The sequence below is a fragment of the Bombina bombina genome, chromosome 2 (assembly GCF_027579735.1).
Source record: "Bombina bombina isolate aBomBom1 chromosome 2, aBomBom1.pri, whole genome shotgun sequence".
Classification (NCBI taxonomy): domain Eukaryota; kingdom Metazoa; phylum Chordata; class Amphibia; order Anura; family Bombinatoridae; genus Bombina; species Bombina bombina.
The window spans coordinates 1,068,274,237-1,068,295,689 of NC_069500.1; the positions used below are offsets into that span (position 1 = coordinate 1,068,274,237).

At 39.0% G+C, this 21,453-nt stretch overlaps 1 protein-coding gene across 1 annotated transcript in view; it reads right to left on the reverse strand.

Annotated features, from left to right (window-relative positions):
- The window catches only part of TBC1D9 (TBC1 domain family member 9), a 512,458-nt gene that overhangs the window by 122,130 nt on the left and 368,875 nt on the right, over positions 1-21,453 (reverse strand). The gene's annotated exons all lie outside the window — the stretch shown is intronic.

Here is a 21,453-nt window from a genome sequence, read left to right on the forward strand (position 1 = left end):
AGAAAGTTGCTTAAAATTGCAAGTTCTATCTGAATCACAAAATAAATAAATTGGTTTAGTATCCATTTAAATACTTTAAAAAGGAATGTTGTAGAAGTGATTTTGAGGAAGAGCAGGGTTTTATGGCTTGAGATAGGATAGAACAATTGAGTAATTTCAAAACATCCCTTACCCCATACAGTGAGTGGGGACGGGGTGTCTGGGATCTGTCTTTAAAGCCTAATGAGATGCTCACAATCTCAAGGAAATGGAAATTAGCATGATGAAGCCTCAGAGGGACATGCCCATAAATGGGTTTCCTGCCAAAGTAAGGAGCCGATCTGTCTGGGAAAGGGTTTGAGGATACAGGCATATTCAGGGAATTGTGGCTCTTGACAGCTGCCTGTTAAATGACCCCCTGTGAGCTATATACACATGTTATAGTTAAGCTATTTAAAATTCAATTTTTGATACAGCCTACATGATTATAAAATTAAAAAAAATATAACAATGTTTTATCTGCTGTATTTTGTATGAATATGTATGTATATATATATATATATATATATATATATATATATATATATATAGGTGTGTGTGTGGGGGGGTACACATATGTACAGTATATTCAGACACATATTAAACATGGAGACCTAAGAGCAAAAATTTCAAGATGTTTTCACCTATATATATATTTTTTTGGAAACATAGAATGTTTTGGGATTTAACATGAGCATTCTAACAATTATTTCTTTGGTTACAGACAACAATTGGACATGGGCATCAATTTATATATTCAGGAAGAAGTACACTGAATGTGAAACATGCTGTATTTGTATGTATATATATATATATATCAGGATTTTAAATGCTATTCATTTTAAGCTAATAAGTTAACAGTATAATTACTTTGATATAATATAACGTTGAAAAAAAAAAGGTGCTTGGTATAGGGGTAATCAGGAAAATGATATGATACTACCCAATCTATAATTAATATTGTAAGTGATTGATGCAAGAAGTTATGGTCTGATGAATAATCCCTTTATAAGAATATTGAATTGTTAAAAATGTTGGATGGTGAGATGTGTTTGTTGGTTGTCTGCTGCCCCCTAGGGGATTGGAATGGTGTAACAGCCAAATAAATGTCCTATTAGGACACACATACAGAGCCAATGAGGGAGCGTTCCCCAAAGTATCCAATAAGAAGGGACAAGCACCGGGGGCGTGAACGAAAAAAATCATCAATGATTATAAAAGGAATAGCTAAATGCAAACAAGGGACAGTTTTTGGTGATCTGCTTGTCACTAGTGATTGATAACTGGCAGCCATTCTCTTGGGGACACAATCATTTTAAGCAAGGAACTGAAAACTTACCTTGATCTATGCGATAACTTTCCTTCAAATGAGATGATCTAAAAATATTTGGAAAAGACAGCTACGAATTGGTGATGTATAATTGTCCTAATTTTTAATATTTGAAACAAAGGTTATTGGTAAGACCATATTCAAATTATAGTTAAGAGATTTAAAGGAGCACTCAGTATTTTTAAACTGTGTTCATAATCCTGTATAGTGTCAAATTTGACTTTTGTATGCTAACTAATTTATCTTTGCAATATATATATATATATATATATGTCTTAGAATTTGTTTTAACTGTAGGTAACTAAGAACTTAATTCAGCTTAGATAAATTGACATAGAGTTTGATTGTTGGCACAAATAATATATACAATTTCTGATGTTTTAAATTGAAATTATATTAGAATAAATTGTGGTTAAATAGCCGAGTGTATTGTTTGAATGTTAGCAGCTAAATATCTTGGAATCTCATTGTGTAAATTGAATGAAATTCTATTGTGAATAAGGCTAGTTTTAAAGGTAAACTTTTATGAACTTTGCATAGCATATTTTAAAAGTTTTAAACGTGTATAATATTGACTCATACTCTGGTTCCTACAAATATATTTCAATGTGTTCATAGATATTAACTAATAATAAAGAATTCAGGAATTTATATTAATTTTATGGTTTCTAGTATATGCATATTTTATTGGGGTTCAGTTTAAAGGATAATTATTAAATATATTGTGTTATAACCCTGCCATATAGTGACAAGCCAATAGATCTCGGATGTATTCCGTACTCAAACCGGAGCACTGTACACAAGGTCCGTCACTTGTAAGACACAGGACTGTAACCGCAGTTAAATTTCTCCCCTCTGTACACAGGAAGAGAAGAAAAGAGCGCGAAAAGGAAATTTTTCAGCGCGTCAGACCCGACAATCGTGAGCGTAATGAACTAATCTCCCGGTCGGTATGATTACACTGAGGAAAAAAAAAAAAAAACGCCGGGAGCAAGTAAAAACAATCACCATAAAACTGAGCCCATCTCCTCATCCCCAGTGCCTGCACCACTGCCTAAAATAAGGCCATAAACTCGCTATGATCCATATTCAGTGTCCCATTAAAATTAATAGTAAAGTGCCATCTTTTTCTTGAAGCAGCCCCAGAAAAAAATAAAATAGCACTTACCTTAATAAAGTCTGTCTGCAGCAAGGCAGCTCACTAGGTTTGAGAGGTCCTCTGTCTCACATGGACCTGTGGAAACAGAGATAAAGACTGAGTAATCTTACTCAGGCTTTCAATATTAGGGCAGCATTAACTACATGGGAGGTGCAGTGAGGATTGTACTCCACAAGTTCCCATTGCTTAAAAGCCACCACTGTTCTACTGAAGAGACTGATGTGGACTACGGCTACACCCTAGTAGAAAAACAGCACAAGCTTGTACTGTTAAAAAAAAATATATATAATCTTGATTGAAGAAACTTCCAGATACCTAAACTTTACCACTTCCTTGCTCTAACATAGGCAAAGAGAATGACTGGGGTGGGAAGGAAGGGAGGTGATATTTAACAGCTTTGCTGTGGTGCTCTTTGCTGCCTCCTGCTGGGCAGGAGTGATATTCCCAATAGTAATTAGATGATCCGTTAACTCACCGTGTCATTAGAAAGATTCTTTCAGGAGCAAGCTGGAGTAGGTATACATCAGTATTCTCCTAAAACATTGGGGCTTGGTAAGGAGTCTGAAAATCAGCGCAATGTTATTTAAAAATAAGCAAAAACATAATTGATGTAAGAACTTACCTGATAAATTCATTTCTTTCATATTGGCAAGAGTCCATGAGCTAGTGACGTATGGGATATACAATCCTACCAGGAGGGGCAAAGTTTCCCAAACCTCAAAATGCCTATAAATACACCCCTCACCACACCCACAATTGAGTTTAACGAATAGCCAAGCAGTGGGGTGATAATGAAAGGAGTAGAAAGCATCAACAAAGGAAATTTGCAAATAATTGTGCTTTATACAAAAAATCATAACCACCATAAAAAGGGTGGGCCTCATGGACTCTTGCCAATATGAAATAAATGAATTTATCAGGTAAGTTCTTAGATAAATTATGTTTTCTTTCATGTAATTGGCAAGAGTCCATGAGCTAGTGACGTATGGGATAGCAATACCCAAGATGTGGATCTCCACTCAAGAGTCACTAGAGAGGGAGGGAATAAAATAAAAACAGCCATTTTCCGCTGAAAAAATTAATCCACAACCCAAAAAAATAAGTTTATTTTCATAATTGAAAGAAAAAAACTTAAATCAAAAGCAGAAGAATCAACCTGAAACAGCTGTCTGAAGAACTTTTCTACCAAAAACTGCTTCCGAAGAAGCAAATACATCAAAACAGTAGAATTTAGTAAATGTATGCAAAGAGGACCAAGTTGCCACTTTGCAAATCTGATCAACTGAAGCTTCATTCTTAAAAGCCCACAAAGTGGAGACTGATCTAGTAGAATGAGCTGTAATTCTCTGAGGTGGGGCCTGACCAGACTCCAAATAAGCTTGATGAATCAAAAGTTTCAACCAAGAAGCCAAGGAAATAGCAGATGCCTTCTGACCTTCCCTAGGACCAGAAAATAAAACAAATAGACTGGAAGTCTTCCTGAAATCTTTAGTAGCTTCCACATAATATTTCAAAGCTCTTACCACATCCAAAGAATGTAAGGATCTTTCCAAAGAATTCTTTGGGATTAGGACACAAGGAAGGGACAACAATTTCTCTACTAATGTTGTTCACAACCTTAGATAAAAATTGAAAAGAAGTCCGCAAAACTGCCTTATCCTGATGAAAAATCAGAAAAGGAGACTCAGAAGAAAGAGCAGATAGCTCAGAAACTCTTTTAGCAGAAGAGATGGCCAAAAAGGAACAACACTTTCCAAGAAAGTAGTTTAATGTCCAAAGAATGCATAGGTTCAAATGGAGAAGCCTGTAAAGCTTTCAGAACCAAATTCAGACTCCAAGAAGGAGAAATTGATTTATTAACAGGCTTAACACGAACTAAAGCCTGTACAAAACAGTGTATATCAGGAAGTATAGCAATCTTTCTGTAAAATAAAACAGAAAGAGCGGAGATTTGTCCTTTCAAGGAACTTGCAGACAAACCCTTATCCAAACCATCCTGAAGAAACTGTAAAATTCTAGGAATTCTAAAAGAATGCCAGGAGAATTTATGAAAAGAACACCATGAAATGTAAGTCTTCCAAACTCTATAATAAATCTTTCTAGAGACAGATTTACGAGCTTGTAACATAGTATTAATCACTGAGTCAGAGAAACCTCTATGATTTAGTACTAAGCGTTCCATTTCCATACCTTCAAATTTAATGATTTGAGATCCTGATAGAAAAACGGACCTTGAGATAGTAGGTCTGGCCGTAACGGAAGTGGGCAAGGCGGGCAACTGGACATCCGAACCAGATCCGCATACCAAAACCTGTGTGGCCATGCTGGAGCCACCAGCAACACAAATGATTGTTCCATGATGATGTTGGAGATCACTCTTGGAAGGAGAACTAGAGGCGGGAAAATGTAAGCAGGATGATAACACCAAGGAAGTGTCAGCACATCCACTGCTTTCGCCTGAACATCCCTGGACCTGGACAGGTATTTGGGAAGTTTCTTGTTAAGATGAGAGACCATGAGATCTATCTCTGGAAGACCCCACATCTGAACAATCTGAGAAAACACATCTGGATGGAGAGACCACTCCCCTGGATATAAAATGTGGCGGCTGAGATAATCCGCCTCCCAATTGTCTACACCTGGGATATGCACCACAGAGAATAGACAGGAGCTGGATTCCGCTCAAGTAAGTATCCGAGATACTTCTTTCATAGCTTGGGGACTGCGAGTCCCACCCTGATGATTGACATATGCCACTGTTGTGATATTGTCTGTCTGAAAACAAATAAACGGTTCTCTCTTTAACAGAGGCCAAAATTGAAGAGCTCTGAGAATTGATTCAGCATACAAGGCTGTAGAGGTCTCATGTGAAAACGAGCAAAGGGGATTGCGTCCGATGCTGCAGTCATGAGCCCTAAAACTTCCATGCACATAGCCACTGAAGGGAATGACTGAGACTGAAAGTGCCAGCAGGCTGCAACCAATTTTAAACGTCTCTTGTCTGTTAGAGTCAGAGTCCTGGACACTAAATCTATCTGGAAGCCTAAAAAGGTGACCCTTGTCTGAGGAATCACAAAACTTTTTGGTAAATTGATCCTCCAACCATGTTTCCCGAAGAAACAACACTAGTTGATTTGTGTGAGATTCTGCAGTACGTAAAGACTGAGCTAGTACCAAGATATCGTCCAAATAAAGAAACACCGCAATACCCTGTTCTCTGAATACAGAGAGTAGGGTACCCAGAACCTTCGAAAAGATTCTTGGAGCTGTTGCTAGGCCAAATGGAAGAGCAACAAATTGGTAATGCTTGTTTAGAAAAAAGAATCTCAGAAACTGATAATGTTCTGGATGAATCGGAATATGAAGGTATGCATCCTGCAAGTCTATTGTGGACATATAATGTCCTCGCTGAACAAAAGGCACAATAGTCCTTAAAGTCACCATCTTGAAAGTTGGTACTCTTACATAACGATTAAAAATTTTCAGATCCAGAACTGGTCTGAATAAATTTTCCTTTGTTGGGACAATGAATAGATTTGAATAAAACCCCAACCCTTTTTCCTGAAGAGGAACTGGCATGATTAGCCCTGAAGACTCCAGGTCTGAAACACACTTCAAGAAAGCCTGAGCTTTTACTGGATTCGCTGGGATACGTGAGAGAAAAAATCTTCTCACAGGAGGTCTTACTCTGAATTCCTATTCGATACCCTTGAGAGACAATGCTCTGAATCCATTGTTTTTGGACAGATTTTATCCAAATATCCTTGAAAAACCTTAATCTGCCCCCTACCAGCTGAGCTGGAATGAGGGCCGCTCCTTCATGCGGACTTAGGGGCTGACTTTGGTTTCCTAAATGGCTTGGATTTATTCCAATTTGAGGAAAGCTTCCAATTGGAAGCAGATTCCTTGGGGGGAGGATTGAGTTTTTGTTCCTTATTCTGACGAAAGGAACGAAAACGGTTAGAAGCCTTAGATTTACCCTTAGGTTTTTTATCCTGAGGCAGAAAAACTCCCTTTCCCCCAGTGACAGTTGAAATAATAGAATCCAACTGAGAACCAAATAAATTATTACCTTGGAAAGAAAGAGATAGTAATCTAGATTTAGATGTCAGCATTCCAAAAGCCTGAGCTTTTACTGGATTTGCTGGGATACGTGAGAGAAAAAATCTTCTCACAGGAAGTCTTACTCTGAATCCTATTCGATACCCTTGAGAGACAATGCTCTGAATCCATTGTTTTTGGACAGATTTTTTCCAAATATCCTTGAAAAACCTTAATCTGCCCCCTACCAGCTGAGCTGGAATGAGGGCCGCTCCTTCATGCGGACTTAGGGGCTGACTTTGGTTTCCTAAATGGCTTGGATTTATTCCAATTTGAGGAAAGCTTCCAATTGGAAGCAGATTCCTTGGGAGGAGGATTGAATTTTTGTTCCTTATTTTGACGAAAGGAACGAAAACGGTTAGAAGCCTTAGATTTACCCTTAGGTTTTTTATCCTGAGGAAGAAAAACTCCTTTTCCTCCAGTGATAGTTGAAATAATAGAATCCAACTGAGAACCAAATAAATTATTACCTTGGAAAGAAAGAGATAGTAATCTAGATTTAGATGTCATATCAGCATTCCAAGATTTAAGCCACAAAGCTCTTCTAGCTAATACAGCTAAAGACATGGATCTAACATCAATTTTGATAATATCAAAAATTGCATCACAAATAAAATGATTAGCATATTGCAGTAAGCGAATAATGCTAGATAAGTCAGAATCCAATTCCTGTTGCGCTAAATTCTCCAACCAGAAAGTTGATGCAGCCGCAACATCAGCCAAAGAAATTGCAGGTCTAAGAAGATGACCTGAATATAAATAGGCCTTCCTTAGATAAGATTCAAGCTTCCTATCTAAAGGATCCTTAAAGGAAGTACTATCTTCCATAGGAATAGTGGTACGTTTAGCAAGAGTAGAAATAGCCCCATCAACTTTGGGGATTTTTTCCCAAAACTCTATAGATTTTGCTGGTAAAGGATACATTTTTTTTTTAACCTTGAAGAAGGAATAAAAGAAGTACCTGGCTTATTCCATTAATTAGAAATCATATCAGAAATAGCCTCAGGAATAGGAAAACCCCCTGGAGAAACCACAGGAGGTTTAAAAAAATAATTTAAAGGTTTATTAGACTGAACGTCAAGAGGACTGGTTACCTCAATATCCAAAGTAATTAAAACTTCTTTTAATAAAGAACGCATATACTCTATTTTAAATAAATAAGTAGATTTGTCAGTGTCAATGTCTGAGGAAGGATCTTTTGTATCCTCATCAGAAGAGGATAAATTATTATGTTGTTGGTCATTTGAAATTTCATCAACTAAATGAAAAGTTTTAAAAGACCTTTTACGTTTATTAGAAGGTGGAAATGCAGACAAAGCCTTCAAGATAGAATCAGAAACAAATTCTTTAAAATTTACAGGTATATCATGCACATTTGAAGTTGAATGAACTGCAACTGGCAATGTACTATTACTGATGGATACACTATCTGCATGTAAAAGTTTATAATGACAACTATTACAAATGACATTCGGCGAAATAATTTCTACAATTTTACAACAAATGCACTTAGCTTTGGTAGAACCGATGTCAGGCAGCAATGTTCCAGCAGAAACTTCTGAGGCAGGATCAGATTGAGACATCTTGCAAAATGTAAGAGAAAAAACAACATATAAAGAAAAATTATCTATTTCCTTATATGACAGTTTCAGGAATGGGAAAAAATGCAAATAGCATAGCCCTCTGATAGAGAAAAAAGCAAGAGGCAAACAACAATGGGGTATTGAAATAATAAAAAAGTTTGGCGGCAAGTATGATGCACAACGTAACGTAAACTTTTTTGTAGCCAAAAATAACCGGCAATGACACACTCACGTCACTAATGACGCAACCGTGTGAAAGATCTCGGCGTCAAGTATGACGCCGGAAATGACGAAGTTGCGTCATAGACGTATTTTTCCGCCCCAAAAATATTTTCGCGCCAAGAATGACGCAATAAAGTTTAGCATTTGACGCACCCGCGGGCCTAATACCGCCCGCAATTTGCAAGTAGTCGTCAATTAAAAAAAGACTAAACCCCAGGTAAGAAAAAAACATAATTTATGCTTACCTGATAAATTCCTTTCTTCTGTAGTGTGATCAGTCCACGGGTCATCATTACTTCTGGGATATTACTCCTCCCCAACAGGAAGTGCAAGAGGATTCACCCAGCAGAGCTGCATATAGCTCCTCCCCTCTACGTCACTCCCAGTCATTCGACCAAGGACCAACGAGAAAGGAAAAGCCAAGGGTGAAGTGGTGACTGGAGTATAAATTAAAAAATATTTACCTGCCTTAAAAACAGGGCGGGCCGTGGACTGATCACACTACAGAAGAAAGGAATTTATCAGGTAAGCATAAATTATGTTTTCTTCTGTTAAGTGTGATCAGTCCACGGGTCATCATTACTTCTGGGATACCAATACCAAAGCAAAAGTACACGGATGACGGGAGGGATAGGCAGGCTCTTTATACAGAAGGAACCACTGCCTGAAGAACCTTTCTCCCAAAAATAGCCTCCGATGAAGCAAAAGTGTCAAATTTGTAAAATTTGGAAAAAGTATGAAGCGAAGACCAAGTTGCAGCCTTGCAAATCTGTTCAACAGAGGCCTCATTCTTGAAGGCCCAAGTGGAAGCCACAGCTCTAGTAGAATGAGCTGTAATTCTTTCAGGAGGCTGCTGTCCAGCAGTCTCATAAGCTAAACGAATTATGCTACGAAGCCAAAAAGAAAGAGAGGTAGCGGAAGCTTTTTGACCTCTCCTCTGCCCAGAGTAAATGACAAACAGAGAAGACGTTTGTCGAAATTCCTTAGTTGCCTGTAAGTAAAATTTTAGAGCACGGACTACATCCAGGTTGTGCAGTAGACGTTCCTTCTTTGAAGAAGGATTTGGGCATAAAGAAGGAACAACAATCTCTTGATTGATATTCCTGTTAGTAACTACCTTAGGTAAGAACCCAGGTTTAGTACGCAGGACTACCTTATCCGAATGAAAAATCAAATAAGGAGAATCACAATGTAAGGCTGATAATTCAGAGACTCTTCGAGCCGAGGAAATAGCCATTAAAAATAGAACTTTCCAAGATAACAACTTTATATCAATGGAATGAAGGGGTTCAAACGGAACGCCCTGTAAAACATTAAGAACAAGGTTTAAACTCCATGGTGGAGCAACAGTTTTAAACACAGGCTTAATTCTGGCCAAAGCCTGACAAAAAGCCTGGACGTCAGGAACTTCTGACAGACGTTTGTGTAACAGAATGGACAGAGCTGAGATCTGTCCCTTTAATGAACTAGCAGATAAACCCTTTTCTAAACCTTCTTGTAGAAAAGACAATATCCTAGGAATCCTAACCTTACTCCAAGAGTAACCTTTGGATTCACACCAATATAGGTATTTACGCCATATCTTATGGTAAATCTTTCTGGTAACAGGTTTCCTAGCCTGTATTAAGGTATCAATAACTGACTCAGAAAATCCACGTCTTGATAAAATCAAGCGTTCAATTTCCAAGCAGTCAGCTTCAGAGAAGTTAGATTTTGATGTTTGAAGGGACCCTGTATCAGAAGGTCCTGTTTCAGAGGTAGAGACCAAGGTGGACAGGATGACATGTCCACCAGGTCTGCATACCAAGTCCTGCGTGGCCACGCAGGTGCTATTAGAATCACTGATGCTCTCTCTTGTTTGATTCTGGCAATCAATCGAGGAAGCAACGGGAAGGGTGGAAACACGTAAGCCATCCTGAAGTCCCAAGGTGCTGTCAGAGCATCTATCAGGACTGCTCCTGGATCCCTGGATCTGGACCCGTAACGAGGAAGCTTGGCGTTCTGTCGAGACGCCATGAGATCTATCTCTGGTTTGCCCCAACGTCGAAGAATTTGGGCAAAGACCTCCGGATGAAGTTCCCACTCCCCCGGATGAAAAGTCTGACGACTTAAGAAATCCGCCTCCCAGTTCTCCACTCCCGGGATGTGGATTGCTGACAGGTGGCAAGAGTGAGACTCTGCCCAGCGAATTATCTTTGATACTTCCATCATAGCTAGGGAGCTTCTTGTCCCTCCCTGATGGTTGATGTAAGCTACAGTCGTGATGTTGTCCGACTGAAACCTGATGAACCCCCGAGTTGTCAACTGGGGCCAAGCCAGGAGGGCATTGAGAACTGCTCTCAATTCCAGAATGTTTATTGGCAGGAGACTCTCCTCCTGACTCCATTGTCCCTGAGCCTTCAGAGAATTCCAGACGGCACCCCAACCTAGAAGGCTGGCGTCTGTTGTTACAATTGTCCAGTCTGGTCTGCTGAATGGCATCCCCCTGGACAGATGTGGCCGAGAAAGCCACCATAGAAGAGAATTTCTGGTCTCTTGATCCAGATTCAGAGAAGGGGATAAGTCTGAGTAATCCCCATTCCACTGACTTAGCATGCACAGTTGCAGTGGTCTGAGGTGTAAGCGTGCAAAGGGTACTATGTCCATTGCCGCTACCATTAAGCCGATTACCTCCATGCATTGAGCCACTGACGGGTGTTGAATGGAATGAAGGGTGCGGCAAGCACTTTGAAGTCTTGTTAGCCTGTCCTCTGTCAGGTAAATCTTCATTTCTACAGAATCTATAAGAGTCCCCAGGAAGGGAACTCTTGTGAGTGGAACGAGTGAACTTTTCTTTTCGTTCACCTTCCATCCATGTGACCTTAGAAATGCCAGCACTAACTCTGTATGAGACTTGGCAGTTTGAAAGCTTGAAGCTTGTATCAGAATGTCGTCTAGGTATGGAGCTACCGAGATTCCCCGCGGTCTTAGTACCGCCAGAAGAGCACCCAGAACCTTTGTGAAGATTCTTGGAGCTGTAGCCAATCCGAATGGAAGAGCCACAAACTGGTAATGCCTGTCTAGGAAGGCAAACCTTAGGTACCGATAATGATCTTTGTGAATCGGTATGTGAAGGTAAGCATCTTTTAAATCTACAGTGGTCATGTACTGACCCTCTTGGATCATAGGTAAAATTGTCCGAATAGTCTCCATCTTGAACGATGGAACTCTTAGGAATTTGTTTAGGATCTTTAAGTCCAGGATTGGTCTGAAAGTTCCCTCTTTTTTGGGAACCACAAACAGATTTGAGTAAAACCCCTGTCCCTGTTCCGATCGTGGAACTGGATGGATTACTCCCATTAACAAGAGCTCTTGTACGCAGCGTAGAAACGCCTCTTTCTTTGTCTGGATTGTTGACAATCTTGACAGATGAAATCTCTCTCTTGGAGGAGAGTATTTGAAGTCCAGAAGGTATCCCTGAGATATTATCTCTAGCGCCCAGGGATCCTGAACATCTCTTGCCCAAGCCTGGGCGAAGAGAGAAAGTCTGCCCCCCACTAGATCCGATCCCGGATCGGGGGCCCTCAATTCATGCTGTTTTAGGGGCAGCAGCAGGTTTCCTAGTCTGCTTGCCCTTGTTCCAGGACTGGTTAGGTTTCCAGCCTTGTCTGTAGCGAGCAACAGCTCCTTCCTGTTTTGGTGCAGAGGAAGTTGATGCTGCTCCTGCTTTGAAATTACGAAAGGAACGAAAATTAGACTGTCTAGTCTTGGCTTTGGCTTTGTCCTGAGGCAGGGCATGGCCTTTACCTCCTGTAATGTCAGCGATAATCTCTTTCAACCCGGGCCCGAATAAGGTCTGCCCTTTGAAAGGTATATTAAGCAATTTAGACTTAGAAGTAACATCAGCTGACCAGGATTTTAGCCACAGCGCCCTGCGTGCCTGAATGGCGAATCCTGAATTCTTCGCCGTAAGTTTAGTAAGATGTACTACGGCCTCCGAAATGAATGAATTAGCTAGTTTAAGGACTCTAAGCCTGTCCGTAATGTCGTCCAGAGTAGCTGAACCAATGTTCTCTTCCAGAGACTCAATCCAGAATGCCGCTGCAGCCGTGATCGGCGCAATGCATGCAAGGGGTTGCAATATAAAACCTTGTTGAACAAACATTTTCTTAAGGTAACCCTCTAACTTTTTATCCATTGGATCTGAAAAAGCACAGCTATCCTCCACCGGGATAGTGGTACGCTTAGCTAAGGTAGAAACTGCTCCCTCCACCTTAGGGACCGTTTGCCATAAGTCCCTTGTGGTGGCGTCTATTGGAAACATTTTTCTAAATATCGGAGGGGGTGAGAATGGCACACCGTGTCTATCCCACTCCTTAGTAACAATTTCAGTAAGTCTCTTAGGTATAGGAAAAACCTCAGTACTCGTCGGTACCGCAAAATATTTATCCAACCTACACATTTTCTCTGGTATTGCAACTGTGTTACAATCATTCAGAGCCGCTAACACCTCCCCTAGTAATACACGGAGGTTTTCCAGTTTAAATTTAAAATTTGAAATATCTGAATCCAGTCTGTTTGGATCAGAACCGTCACCCACAGAATGAAGTTCTCCGTCCTCATGTTCTGCCACCTGTGACGCAGTGTCTGACATGGCCCTAATATTATCAGCGCACTCTGTTCTCACCCCAGAGTGATCACGCTTACCTCTTAGTTCTGGTAATTTAGCCAAAACCTCAGTCATAACAGTAGCCATATCCTGTAATGTGATTTGTAATGGCCGCCCAGATGTACTCGGCGCTACAATATCACGCACCTCCCTCTGAGCGGGAGATGTAGGTACTGACACGTGAGGCGAGTTAGTCGGCATAACTCTCCCCTCGTTGTTTGGTGAAATTTGTTCAATTTGTACAGATTGACTTTTATTTAAAGTAGCATCAATACAGTTAGTACATAAATTTCTATTGGGCTCCACTTTGGCATTGCAACAAATGACACAGGTATCATCCTCTGAATCAGACATGTTTAACACACTAGCAAATAAACTTGCAACTTGGAAATACAATTCAATTAGAATAATATTAAAACGTACTGTGCCTTTAAGAAGCACAGAAGATCTATGACAGTTGAAAATTAATAAATTGAAACAGTTATAGCCTCAATCCTTGTAAACAACACAACTTTAGCAAAGGTTTAATCCCATTAGCAAAGATAACAAATTCTGAAAGCAGGAAACAAATTACAGAATAAACGTTTTTTATCTCAGTCAAACTATAATTCTCACAGCTCTGCTGAGAGAAATTACCTCCCTCAAAATAAGTTTTGAAGACCCCTGAGCTCTGTAGAGATGAACCGGATCATGCAGGGAATACAATGAGTTGCTGACTGAAATATTTGATGCTAGTAAAAGCGCCAAAAAACGGCCCCTCCCCCTCACACACAGCAGTGAGGGAGAACAGAAACTGTCAGAAAACAGATTAAGCAACTGCCAAGTGGAAAAATAGTGCCCAAACATTTATTCACACAGTACCTCAGCAAATGAAAACGATTTTACATTCCAGCAAAAACGTTAAACATAATCTCTAGTTATTAAACAGCTTTATGTGGGGGCGGAGTTAACTCTGAGTCTGAGCGGTCGCACATCGCCTTAGCTCCGGCTATCTATTGATAATAAATATACAATTGACCGCTCAGCTCAGACTATTTATTAACTACAAGGTACCTATTTGTTCCCGAGGCTCGAATAAGAACCCTGAAAGGAGGAAGTACGCAGCTTTTGCAAACTTTGGTGGCGATATTTAGTGAGGCCTACAGATAGTGGCCATTTTTCTTTTTTACTGCGTGAGTCCCTCAATCGGCCAAAAGAAGAAGGATTTTGAGAAGACCCTTTTCAATTTAAAGACTGGTATACTTACAGTCCGACTTACAAGATGAACACCGACAGTGTTATTGTGGAGCTAGCCCGCATACTGGAGAAGCACCATGTTGCCCTCGAGGAGACATTACATGCAGCGCTCCATACGAGCGGCTCCTGCGCAGCCCAACCACCCGCCCAGCTGAAGTATGGTCATATGGAAAGTGTAAACGGTAGCGTTTTGGAGCATCGAGGTCTACCTTTTAGTGTTACACAGATCAATCAGACGATTGGGGCGATCCAAATACCCGACCATATTACCTATCCAGCCGTGAACACATCACAAGCAGCAACCACAAACAACACTCTGGTCCCAGGTCAGGAGGAAGAAGGGCAGCTGCAAACAACACTGGCCTCCCCAGCTTATATATTGCTCTCGAGTTGGGATTACACAGATCTGAGCGCTTTGCATATAGATGAGTCGCCAAGATGGGACATCACTGATATATGTGCAGGAGATCTTAGCTCGCTGGACAAACAAATGGGATCACAGCTTGCAGGTACATACACTCCAGAGCCGTTGGAACTTCTTTCTCCACCGGACTGCTCTCTTCAGAACAACCCTATAACTGCAGCCCAGAATCTCAACATAGTAGCTCAGAGACCTCTTATTGTGTACAAAGCTGTTGGCAGGAGGTTGACTACATTGTGCTTGTCTTACTATGAAGCGGGCTAACTAAGGTGTCAGCAGATCTTGCCCCACGGGATGATAGTCAGTGCTCTGGATAAACAGCTTTATGTATTTCTTACAGTGTAATTCTAGTGAAGTACCATTCCCCAGAATACTGAAGTGTAAAGTATACATACATGACATTATATCGGTATGGCAGGATTTTCTCATCAATTCCATTGTCAGAAAATAAAAACTGCTACATACCTCTATGCAGATTCATCTGCCCGCTGTCCCCTGATCTGAAGTTTACCTCACTCCTCAGATGGCCGAGAACAGCAATATGATCTTAACTACTCCGGCTAAAATCATAGCAAAACTCTGGTAGATTCTTCTTCAAACTCTGCCAGAGAGGTAATAACACACTCCGGTGCTATTTTAAAATAACAAACTTTTGATTGAAGATATAAAACTAAGTATAATCACCATAGTCCTCTCACACATCCTATCTAGTCGTTGGGTGCAAGAGAATGACTGGGAGTGACGTAGAGGGGAGGAGCTATATGCAGCTCTGCTGGGTGAATCCTCTTGCACTTCCTGTTGGGGAGGAGTAATATCCCAGAAGTAATGATGACCCGTGGACTGATCACACTTAACAGAAGAAAATTTCATTAAAAGATGTTTATATTTCCCAAATATGAAACTGACAGTCTGCAGGAGGAAATACATGAACCTGACTCATGGCAAATATAAGAACAATACATATATTTAGAACTTTATATAAATGCATAAAGTGCCAAACCATAGCTGAGGTGTCTTAAGTAATAAAAAACATACTTACCAAAAGACACCCATCCACATATAGCAGATAGCCAAACCAGTACTAAAACAGTTATCAGTAGAGGTAATGGCAATTTGAGAGTATATCGTTGATCTGAAAAGGGAGGTATGAGATGAATCTCTAAGACCGAAAACAGAGAACCTATGAAATAGACCCCCGTTAGGGAAATCATTGTATTCAATAAGTGATACTCCCTTCACGTCCCTCTGACATTCGCTGTACTCTGAGAGGAATCGGGCTTCAACAATGCTGAGAAGCGCATATCAACGTAGAAATCTTAGCACAAACTTACTTCACCAACTCCATAGGAGGCAAAGTTTGTAAAACTGAATTGTGGGTGTGGTGAGGGGTATATTTATAGGCATTTTGAGGTTTGGGAAACTTTGCCCCTCCTGGTAGGATTGTATATCCCATACGTCACTAGCTCATGGACTCTTGCCAATTACATGAAAGAAACTATACATAAAAAAAAACAAAACTGTATAGGCTATATAAATGGATCATTTACAAAACATTAATGCAAAGAAAAATTTAGTGTATAATGTCCCTTTAAGTATATAGTAAAGCTGTATAGACTATATAAATGGATCATCTACAAAACATTAATGCAAAGAAAAATTTAGTGTATAATGTCCCTTTAAGTATATAGTAAAGCTGTATAGACTATATAAATGGATCATCTACAAAACATTAATGCAAAGAAAAATGTAGTGTATAATGTCCCTTATAGTATATAGGTTTGTTTTCTATTATAACACATGACTATACATAATATAAAGACTTAATTCTAAAATGATTCGATAATTAAAAGTTTTAACTGCTCTACAGAGTAGTGGTAAAGGTTTGCAATTATGAATGTATAGACCTGAGTTTGATCTCCAATAAGAATAGAGATATTATTATTCCCTTTAATTTAATATTTGTATTTTTATTTGTTATATGTAGTATAGATTACATATATATTCATCTATTGCTATTAATGTTTTGGATTACAGTTTTATACATTTAAGTAAGATATTGTTTTTTATTGCAAAATTGTAAATTATTGTAAATGTGAAGTGTATATTTGTTAAAAATATGTTAGCAATTAAGGGCAAACCATTACATATTGTAAACTGCAAATCAGACATGATGGAGTTAATTAAACAATTAAGGAAACAGTGGATTACCCAATAAGGAAAGAAAGGACTTTTTAAATAAGAAGATGGAGAACCTGCATCCTTGAAAAAGTTACTGGTAAAGCGTACGTTGGATAATTACAGACTACTATGCCACAAGTGGGGCGGGACTTTGTTGTATCACTCAGTTGTACACCTGGGATTGGCAAAGAACACCCTGTGGCATTTGCTGAACTTGTAGCCTCCATACCCACAGCATGACTACTATTAATCTCATATGCGCTTGTGTATTGTGTCCATTGTTTTTATATTATTATATTATTTAAATAAATGTTATTTCACTGGATCCACAGCATACTCATTTCTAATGCCATAAGAGTGGAACCCAGGAGTTAAAACTGAGGGCAAACCATAGCTCTTTTGAATGTGAGCATCAGGTGCTTGTTGATTTAACGGAACTTCACTAAATCACTCACCTTTTCTCCCTTTGAGGTCACCATGGTATTTATCACGTTGAAGATTATCAAGTTTGCTTTCTCAGTAAAGTCCAAATTAAACTTTCATTATTCAGATAGGGCATGCAATTTTAAACAACTTTCTAATTTACTTTTATCATCAAATTTGCTTTGCTCTCTTTTTATTCTTAGTTTAAAGCCAAACCTAGGTAGACTCATATGCTAATTTCTAAGCCCTTGAAGGCCGCCTCTCAACTGAATGCATTTGACAGTTTTTCACCACTAGAGGGCGTTAGTTCATGTGTTTCATATAGATAACACTGTGCTCATGCACTTAAAGTTATTTAAGAGTCAGCACTAATTGCCTGAAATGCAAGTCTGTCAAAAGATCTGAGATAAGGAGGCAGTCAGCAGCTTAGATACAAGGTAATTACAGAGGTAAAAAGTATATTTCTATAACAGTGTTGGTTATGCAAAACTGGGGAATGGTAAATAAAGGGATTATCTATCTTTTTAAACAATAACATTTTTGGTGTTTACTATCCCTTTAAAATGACTAAATCCTTTATATTGGTGCACACAGAGCCCTGATACAATTTGTGTTTTACTTGATTAATTATCCAGTCATTAGCTAACCATTGTTGCTTTCTTTGTCACATAAAATAAATAGACATTGCAATGGATCTGCTGTTGTACAAGATTTTATAAGAGAAATGCATATATTTTTCCAAGGTTTTAAAAAAGGAAATTTATGCTTACATGATAAATGTATTTATTTTCCGATACAATGAGTCCACGGATTTCATCCTTACTTGGGGATTACGCCTCCTTGTCAGCAGGAGGAGGCAAAGAGCACCACAGCAGAGCTGTATAAATAGCTCCTCCCTTCCCTCCCAACCCAGTCATTCGACCAAAGTTAGGAAGAGAAAAGAAAAACCAAGGTGCAGAGGTGTCTGAAGTTTAACAAAATATAAAAACCTTTCTTATAAAACAGGGTGGGCCGTGGGACTCATCGCATCGAAAAAGAAATAAATTTATCAGGTAAGCATAAATTTCCTTTTCTTTTTCAAGATACAATGAGTCCACTGATTTCATCCTTACTTGTGGGATACAATACCAAAGCTATAGTACACGGTTGAAACGGGAGGAACAAGACAGGGAACCTAAACAAAAGGCACTGTAGCTTGAAAAACCATCTACCCAAAAACAGCCCCAGTGGAGGCAAAAGAATCAAAATTGTAAAATATGGAAAAAAATGCGAAGAGACGACCAAGTCGTAGCCTTGCAAATCTGTTCAACAGAAGCATTCTCTTCGAATGTCCATGAGGAAGCCACAGCCCTAGTGGAATGAGCCGCAATCCATTCAGGAAACTGCTGTTCAACAGTCTCATATGCAAAGCGGATGATACTCTGCAGCCAAAAAGAAAGAGAGGTAGCCGTAGCCTTCTGAGCCCTACGTGCTCCAGAAAAAAAACAACAAAAAATGAAAATGAATGGAGAAAATCCTAAATCGCCTAAAAGTAGAACTTCAAAACATGGACTATGTCCAAAGTATGTAATAGACGCTCCTTCTATCTAACTAACACCGGCAAAGAGAATGAATGGGTTGGGAGGGAAGGGAGGAGCTATTTATACAGCTCTGCTGTGGTGCTCTTTGCCTCCTCCTGCTGACCAGGAGGCGTAATCCCACAAGTAAGGATGAAATCCGTGGACTCATCGTACCTTGAAAAAGAAATTAAAGGGCCATTTTCTATAATTCAGTTCCCATTTCACAAAAAAATCAGTGCAAATATTTCAGACCTAAAACAAAGTTAACAGATTCTGAAATACCCTTTTCAGCATCAAATGTTTACTTTATTTTTTAAAACATTTTTTTAAAAACAAAGAATTAGACTGGAAAAGGGGTTGGCCTAAGCGCCATATGGGTGCCTATGTGCCTGCGGGTGGGTGACTCCTAGCTGTTACCCAGAAAAATTAGAATATGAAAAGAGATTGACCCAGGCACCTACCCTGAGGAGGCTAAGGTGTTTAAAAACAGAGATTAACTTGCCAAAAAAATCTAATTTAATAAGATGCAAATTCACAAAAGATTAATAGTAAAAGCAATACATGAAATATCAGAATACAATAAAAAACAACTTCATGGATCCATGGTTGAATGATAACATACAATAAAAGATTAATACAAATGAATGTTATAAAAACAGATAGGTAATATAAAAACAATGGTAGCAATGCAGAAAACAATAGATAAATCAATAACTAAATATACTAATAAATGGGGTGTGTCGAAAGTCCATATAAAATCCAAAAGGTTAAAGGTGATGAAATCAAACTGATTTTTGAATAAGTGTCCAATAATATTGGTGAAGTTCAAAATCCAAAAAAGGAAGTTCCAAATACAAAAAAAGGGATAAATGCTGTGAAAAAATGTATGAGTGGTCAGCGTGAGAGAATAAAAACAAAAACTCTCCAAGAGAATAAGGCCTAGATTTGGAGTTTGGCGGTAGCCGTGAAAACCAGCGTTAGAGGCTCCTAACGCTGGTTTTAGGCTACCTCCGGTATTTGGAGTCACTCAAAAAAGGGTCTAACGCTCACTTTTCAGCCGCGACTTTTCCATACCGCAGATCCCCTTACGTCAATTGCGTATCCTATCTTTTCAATGGGATTTTTCTAACTCCGGTATTTAGAGTCGTGTCTGAAGTGAGCGTTAGAATTCTAACGACAAAACTCCAGCCGCAGAAAAAAGTCAGTAGTTAAGAGCTTTCTGGGCTAACGCCGGTTCATAAAGCTCTTAACTACTGTGCTCTACAGTACACTAACACCCATAAACTACCTATGTACCCCTAAACCGAGGCCCCCCCACATCGCCGCCACTCGATTAAATTTTTTTAACCCGTAATCTGCCGACCGCCACCTACGTTATCCTTATGTACCCCTAATCTGCTGCCCTAACACCGCCGACCCCTATATTATATTTATTAACCCCTAATCTGCCCCCCTCAACGTCGCCTCCACCTGCCTACACTTATTAACCCCTAATCTGCCGAGCGGACCGCACCGCTACTATAATAAAGTTATTAACCCCTAATCCGCCTCACTAACCCTATAATAAATAGTATTAACCCCTAATCCGCCCTCCCTAACATCGCCGACACCTAACTTCAATTATTAACCCCTAATCTGCCGACCGGAGCTCACCGCTATTCTAATAAATGTATTAACCCCTAAAGCTAAGTCTAACCCTAACACTAACACCCCCCTAACTTAAATATAATTTAAATCTAACGAAATTAATGAACTCTTATTAAATAAATTATTCCTATTTAAAGCTAAATACTTACCTGTAAAATAAATCCTAATATAGCTACAATATAAATTATAATGATATTATAGCTATTTTAGGATTAATATTTATTTTACAGGTAACTTTGTATTTATTTTAACCAGGTACAATAGCTATTAAATAGTTAAGAACTATTTAATAGCTAAAATAGTTAAAATAATTACAAAATTACCTGTAAAATAAATCCTAACCTAAGTTACAATTAAACCTAACACTATACTATCATTAAATTAATTAAGTAAAATACCTACAATTACCTACAATTAAACCTAACACTACACTATCAATACATTAATTAAATACAATACCTACAAATAACTACAATGAAATAAACTAACTAAAGTACAAAAAATAAAAAAGAACTAAGTTACAAAAAATAAAAAAATATTTACAAACATAAGAAAAATATTACAACAATTTTAAACTAATTACACCTACTCTAAGCCCCCTAATAAAATAACAAAGACCCCCAAAATAAAAAATGCCCTACCCTATTCTAAATTACTAAAGTTCAAAGCTCTTTTACCTTACCAGCCCTGAACAGGGCCCTTTGCGGGGCATGCCCCAAGAAGTTCAGCTCTTTTGCCTGTAAAAAAAAACATACAATACCCCCCCCCCCCCAACATTACAACCCACCACCCACATACCCCTAATCTAACCCAAACCCCCCTTAAATAAACCTAACACTAAGCCCCTGAAGATCATCCTACCTTGTCTTCACCTCACCGGGTATCACCGATCGGTCCTGGCTCCAAAATCTTCATCCAACCCAAGCGG